We start from the raw sequence: 6,521 nt of genomic DNA, 5'->3' as shown, positions 1-6,521 counted from the left end.
AAGACTGAATGGATTTTCCCATCAACCCTGATTAACACATTGACATTTCTAGTGTTTCTTTTACAGTGGCTCATTCAGATGGAACATCAAGAAAAAACATCAAATGCGGCTTATAAGAGGAACTTCAAACGGGAGTGTTTGGTCCTTCATTGCCTACTAGCAGAAGAGGAAATGCTGGCTCTTCATATAGTTAATGGCATGGTAAAACTGCAAATGTGCAGAAAGGGAACTGCTTCAAACTTTGGAGACTTGGATGATGCATTGAGATAAATTCGGAATAGAACTGACTGCATTAGCGCTGATGCTGTTTGGGGCAGGTATGCCAGGCAAGAATCGGTCGAAGTAGGGGAGCGAATCAAAGGTTATCGTCAACGGCACAAGAAGTCAAGATTGTTGGTAAAAACACACCACTACCAAGACATTGGGACAAATCAGCGGTCCTCCCAACAAGTCTAGTCTTGTCGCACATACGAACGAACGATGGCGTTCTGTTGGTCCGGCCATGCCACCTGTTGGTAGGCCAGAGGCACGCCAAGGTACATTTGTAGTTCTTAGGACGTCCTGACCTGTCTTAACAATAACTGTAAAAAGAGATTGAACGGGATAGAACGTGTAATGAGTATACAAATTACAATGCTCGTTTGATCGTAAACAGCTGTCAGCATGTCTATCTCATCTGTGCCCAATCCCCAGACAGTTGGCATTACGTATAGACTGGGAAGAAATGCGCCTTCACCCCATATGAACAACGTTTTCAAGCAGTTTAAACCCGTCTTTAGTCAGTTTATATCCGTTCTGAATTAGCCCTACCACTTTCTTAACATGCACTACCCAGCTCGAACTCTTTCTTAACTCAACCAGCTCGTATTCAGACACCTCTTCCCGTTTGCACTGCATTCTCACTCTGATTCTAGCGTGTGCAGTGGTAATAGCAGACATGTCCTGGTTTTATTTCTGTAAGTACCCAGCCCATTCTATTTCCGTTATCAGTTTCACAATGCCTCCACAGAACATGAGGGTGGACCAAGAAAGACATCTTATTTAATGAAGGGGCGATGCATCCATGTATTTCATCAAATCTGAGTGGGGTGATTCTCAAGAAATTGTAGGACTCATGATCATCAAGGCGGAGATCCTTAGCCAGTTGACGAAATGTTCCACAGCTGTTGGCCTCTCGGGTTAAAGAGGTTTCTCACCCAACAAGTTCTTGTTCGTTTCCTCCTTTATTGCTCTACCAACCCATTGCATTCTTGTTCGGCTTCCAATAAAAAATTCCAACAAATAAGCATTCAGCATGTTGACAGCTCAAATTTGTTCATGTTTCACAGACAGAATTTTTATCCCAAATGGAGAACATGTTAAAAACGCATGTCTGTATATTCTACCGTGTCATGTCGCAATGCACACAGTGTTGGCATAGTAAGACCTGTGTGAGACCTACATAAACGCAGAACGAGTAGAACTTGAGAATCTATTGCACTCTTTCAGAGTGAGTGAGTGAGTGAGTGAGTTTAGTTTTACGTCGCACTTAGCAATATTCCAGCTATATGGCGACGGTCTGTAAATAATCGAGTCTGGACCAGACAATCCAGTGATCAATAACATGAGCATCGATCTGCGCAATGGGGAACCGATGACATGTGTCAACCAAGTCAGCTAGTCTGACCACCCGATCCCGTTAGTCGCCTCTTACGACAAGCATAGTCACCTTTTATGGCAAGCATGGGTTGCTGAAGGCCTATTCTACCCCGGGACCTTCACGGGTCGCACTCTTTCAGAACCGAGTAGAAATGTACTACAAACTTCTTAAGAACAATTCATTTGGATTTGAGAATAATAAAGTAACTAAGAACATAATGCGATCGAGTTTCGTCTGTCTGCGAACGGAGTTGACCTGGTGGAAACTGTGTACAAACGTGTTGCAACTGATGCCCGACTATATTATGTCTGCACACATCCCCATTAAGCTTGAAGTATGGAGATTCCGTTCGTCACTGTCCCAAATCAAATCTTCATTACACCTGTCAGCGTCTTATTCACACACTGCGGAAACAGATCAAAACGTTTCAGTGTAATATCAGACGATGTCAGAGAATGCTCCAGACTGTATACGCATACAACGCAGCCATTAAATCCCAAAGTCCATAATAGCTGAGTGAGTGAGTGAGTGAGTGAGTGAGTGAGTGAGTGAGTGAGTGAAGCGTTTTGACAATTAGTGTAGGTTCGATCCCCAAAAGTGTTAGCTTTACAACCATTCTCAAGGATTCTCACGTTTAGTGAAGTCCTACATTATTATGTCCTCATTTTGTGCAGTTGATCCAGTTTACCGAATGTGCCCTTCCCCGAAACAAGACACAAGAAATGTCATTAAAACATCTGAATTTCACAAGAATATCTTTAAATTTTAAGGGAATAAATCGGAATTTGATGCAGTTATATAAAACATGTATTACTTCATATGTTCTATTGTCTGCAACCAGATCTTAATACACGCATAAGCAATGTACGATTATTCAAAACCAGATTTAATCCATAAATGTACAATCTACGATCATTTAGATGCAAATCTGAATAAATACATGTACAATCTATGTAAAATTATTATGTAAAACCAGATCTAAATCCACAAATGTTTAACTTACAGTGTAAGATGACTGGAAGATGCATCCACACCAAGACTTGTATCTACGTTACAGCTGATTCAGCAAAGGAACATGTAGTTGAAAATGTAACCAAGAGGTATTCTAAACAATGGCTAGTAAATATAACATCTTATCATCTGGAAAAAATAGCTGACTCGGAGCAAGAATTAGCACTGAAACGTCGTATGAAGAATAAAGAAGTACTGTTATCAATAAAATTTGTCGTGTGTTTAAAGTTATATTGTTGCTTTCAGAATATCTCAAACCTGGGAGTATATCATATGTACTTTGTAAATCACCTAGCTGTCAATATTGTTGTTTCAAACGCATATTCCTTTAGCGTCAAATTCATCCATATCGAGAGATGTAATTCATTCAAAATGTATTATCCTACTTTGTCTTTCTAGGATGCATGTCGCATCACAACGCATCTTTAGAACTAGTTTGCACAAGGAAAGGATGAACAAACCCACCACGAAACATGATGGGCTAAAACGATTCGGTGTCCACCATAGCACCATATCTTGATGATGACATGCATACAGTAATAGATGTGGTTTGGGTGTTCCAGTGGTGTAGTGGTGGATGTAGTTGTGTCGTAAGTAGTGGTGGCTGTGTTGCGTCCCATGTTGTGTCGGAGGCTGTGGTGTATGTATGTAGTGGTGCATGTGGTGGTGGTGCCCCATGTATTGGTGGATGTTGTGGTGTACCCATGTAATGCCGGTGGTGGTGCGCCATGTATTGATGAATGTGATGGTGGTGTCTCATGCACATGTATGGTGGTGTCCGATGTTCAGATGACTTCTCAATTTACACAAAAAGTAAACCAGACATAGTGACATTAATATTTCGAATCCGCGTAATTTTATCTTGCCAATTGAAAATTTAAGTCTTAGAATTTTATTCAAGTTAGGATAAAAGTTATTAACAAACGATCATCTATTCAAATCGTTATTACTGGTTTTATTGCAGGGGGGTAAGCGCAGCAGTTAGAGCAGTGAAACACGAGCACGTGCGGTACGTGATGACCGTTAACTTGGACCAACTCAACTTCGTCCCGGCGTTTTATTTAATGTGCATACCCCCTTGTAATACAAACAAAGAGAGTGATTTGAAATTACGATCGTTTGTTAAACAACTTTCATACTAAGATGAATAAAATTCTGAGAACTAAATGTTCAACTGGCAAGGTAAAATTATAAGAATTTGCAATCTTAATTTCACTTTATTAGATTTACTTTTTGTTTAAAGAGACATTCATCTGTACGTTTTCACGGCAAACAGACTGTAACCGCATAATAACACGAGTGAGTAGCGAATGCGATGAACAGTGATAAGCACATCACAGTTTACAACATTCCCACCCACGGACGACATTTTGTTTCAATCCATTTGTATTGAATGATCCATACACCGATGTCACTTTGGGTTTAACTTGTAATTTTAAATTTACACTGCGTCATACCTGTATTGTATTAGCCGTTGATTATGTTTTAATCATATTGTCTTACATAAATAATGAAAGTAGTTTTTGTTTCGTTTTGTTTCAAAAAAGAATATTACCAGGTCTTTGGTGGCTCACGGCAGATCAGAAAACATGTCTCTGTGCAAACACTTGTGATTGGGGTGTTTTCAATAGCTTTAACCCTTTAGTTTCGGGTTCGCCGACTGAGATTAGGTTACGTAAGGTGGCTGGTTTGCCCTTTGTTCTTTCCAGGCTCGGTGAGCGACGGCTTGGAGTCTGCGCACCGACTCACAATGATGTGAAATATTCGTCGTGGGGACAGAAAGTCTTGAGATCCTGTAGAGGTAGGACGACTTCAAGTAGTCTTCGGAAGGGCGACAGAGAACCAGACAGGCAGGTGTTTCCAAATACATTTTGAAGAAAATATGCGTCTTCATGAATGTTTGCTTAACATACAGTGCGCACAGATTTTCTCATAGTATACAGCCATTTAGGTATAGATGGGAAAGGTTGATACTGGTGTCTGCATGTAAACGGAGTGGTAGTGTAGCCTAGTTTTTCAAGTGTTGGCACGCCACGTTCAGTGCCAGTGTTCGAGTATCCACTTAAATATTATAGCTCACGCCCACTTCTGAGGTCCGTCGTTGGAATATTGCCAAAGCGGCATAAAACCACACTTACTCGCTGTTGTTAAACCAATCTACATACGCGAGAAATGTGATTCCTGATGCTTATGCATGACTCATTTCTTTCAGACGCAGGAACCCTGGCACATTCTGGATTTGGTGTTGTGTCCCTCTAAACCCTTTCACCTGGACTTTAGTACACTGGCTTTCCGAGGGACCGATGGGATGAGCTTTTGTCTCATGGTGGATCCATAGTACGTCCGCTCTCCGCGTAGCCCCTCGCCGACTGTACATGGAGTAGGTTCGGTGTTAGGGCCTGATTGTACAGTCAGGATGGTTGTTACAGCAACCCAGCTAGTTTAGGGGTGGCACACTCTGAGGCCCCAGTCTTTTCAGCATCCCAAGTAGGCCCAATGCTGACTGCACTTGACTGGTAGATTTAGGTGGTAGTGTAGATAGGGCCCCCTTCGTGCATGCCCTGTACGATGCTATCTATAGATGGCATAACTTAGTGTTAACCCACCATTCCGTCCTTCAGTAGGTAGCTCGAGACAAAGCAAGTCCCGGATGGTCACTTTGAGGGTCAGTGTACTGGACGACAGTGCAGCCACCTGCTGGTAAAGTATTTCAATATTTCAATTTAATATTTGGATTAAATTTTGTTTTCATGCCCCGACACATTTGCTTTGCATTTAAATCTATGAGGGTCGTCGAATAACCGAATGGTTAAAGCATTTCCTCATGACGCTCCAAACAACCCTACTTCGATTTCCCATATGGGAATGATGTGTGAAGCATATATTTGTTGTTGCTCACCGTGATATAGGTGGTATATTACTAAAAGCGGTGTAAAAAGTACACTCATGCAGTCATAATCTGTGTGGGAAGCATGAATTATGTAGAATGTTCTTTCCTCGTTTTAGTAGAACCGTCGCTTACGCAAGCAACTGTTTCTTTCAAACACTCTTTTGAAGAAAACATAAAATGCAATGCAACCTTGTTTACCATGAATTTTTCACGTGTAGGCATATAACTTTCATTTATAGACACAGAACGTACCAGTGATGTAAAATGTAATTATTCACTTTGCCATTAGGAGCAGGGATACCATCGTCCTGGGGGCGGAAATGGACCTGAAGTCTCCCAGAGGCAGGACGACTGCCAAGATGACAATCCATGGACAGAAGTGGACCAGGGATTCTTCTGGAGCAGGAGGTGGGTGTGGATGTGGATGGTTTCCTGTTCGTACATTTTGTGACAATGTACTATGCGTGTCAACTACGGTAAACCCTCTAGTAGAATAGGTACCGTTGCATACGTTGAGGAAACACGGTTCCAGAGTGTTTTTCTTTCTGAAAAAGTTTTTTATCTCTGGTTTTACGTGTCAGGCTTCAGTTACCTTTGACCTTGTTCAAATCTCAAATTTGAACAAGGTCAGTTTAGACACACATTCTACGGCAACAATTTTGGTGTTTGTGTTCAAGATTTGGCACTGTTCCGTTTATGGAATGATGACATTAAAAAACGTAATCCGCACAGCTGGTCCAATTGTACTTGTTTGTTTTGTTTTTGTGGACTCCAGAAGAACTGTTTTTGTTAATGAAAATCGGGTGTGCCCGAGTTTATCGCCGTGTAGGAGTGCTTGTTTTTGCCATACACTGTCATACACTGCTGAACACTGCCAAAACAGAAACACGTCAAGAAACAAGTCCAACATCAGTAATATAATATCTACAAATCAGAACAATACAAAAGCCTATCAACATTACCAGATCACATCGCACAGGC

The sequence above is a fragment of the Haliotis asinina genome, chromosome 14 (genome assembly GCF_037392515.1).
Source record: "Haliotis asinina isolate JCU_RB_2024 chromosome 14, JCU_Hal_asi_v2, whole genome shotgun sequence".
Lineage (NCBI taxonomy): Eukaryota > Metazoa > Mollusca > Gastropoda > Lepetellida > Haliotidae > Haliotis > Haliotis asinina.
This window is presented reverse-complemented; position numbering follows the sequence as displayed.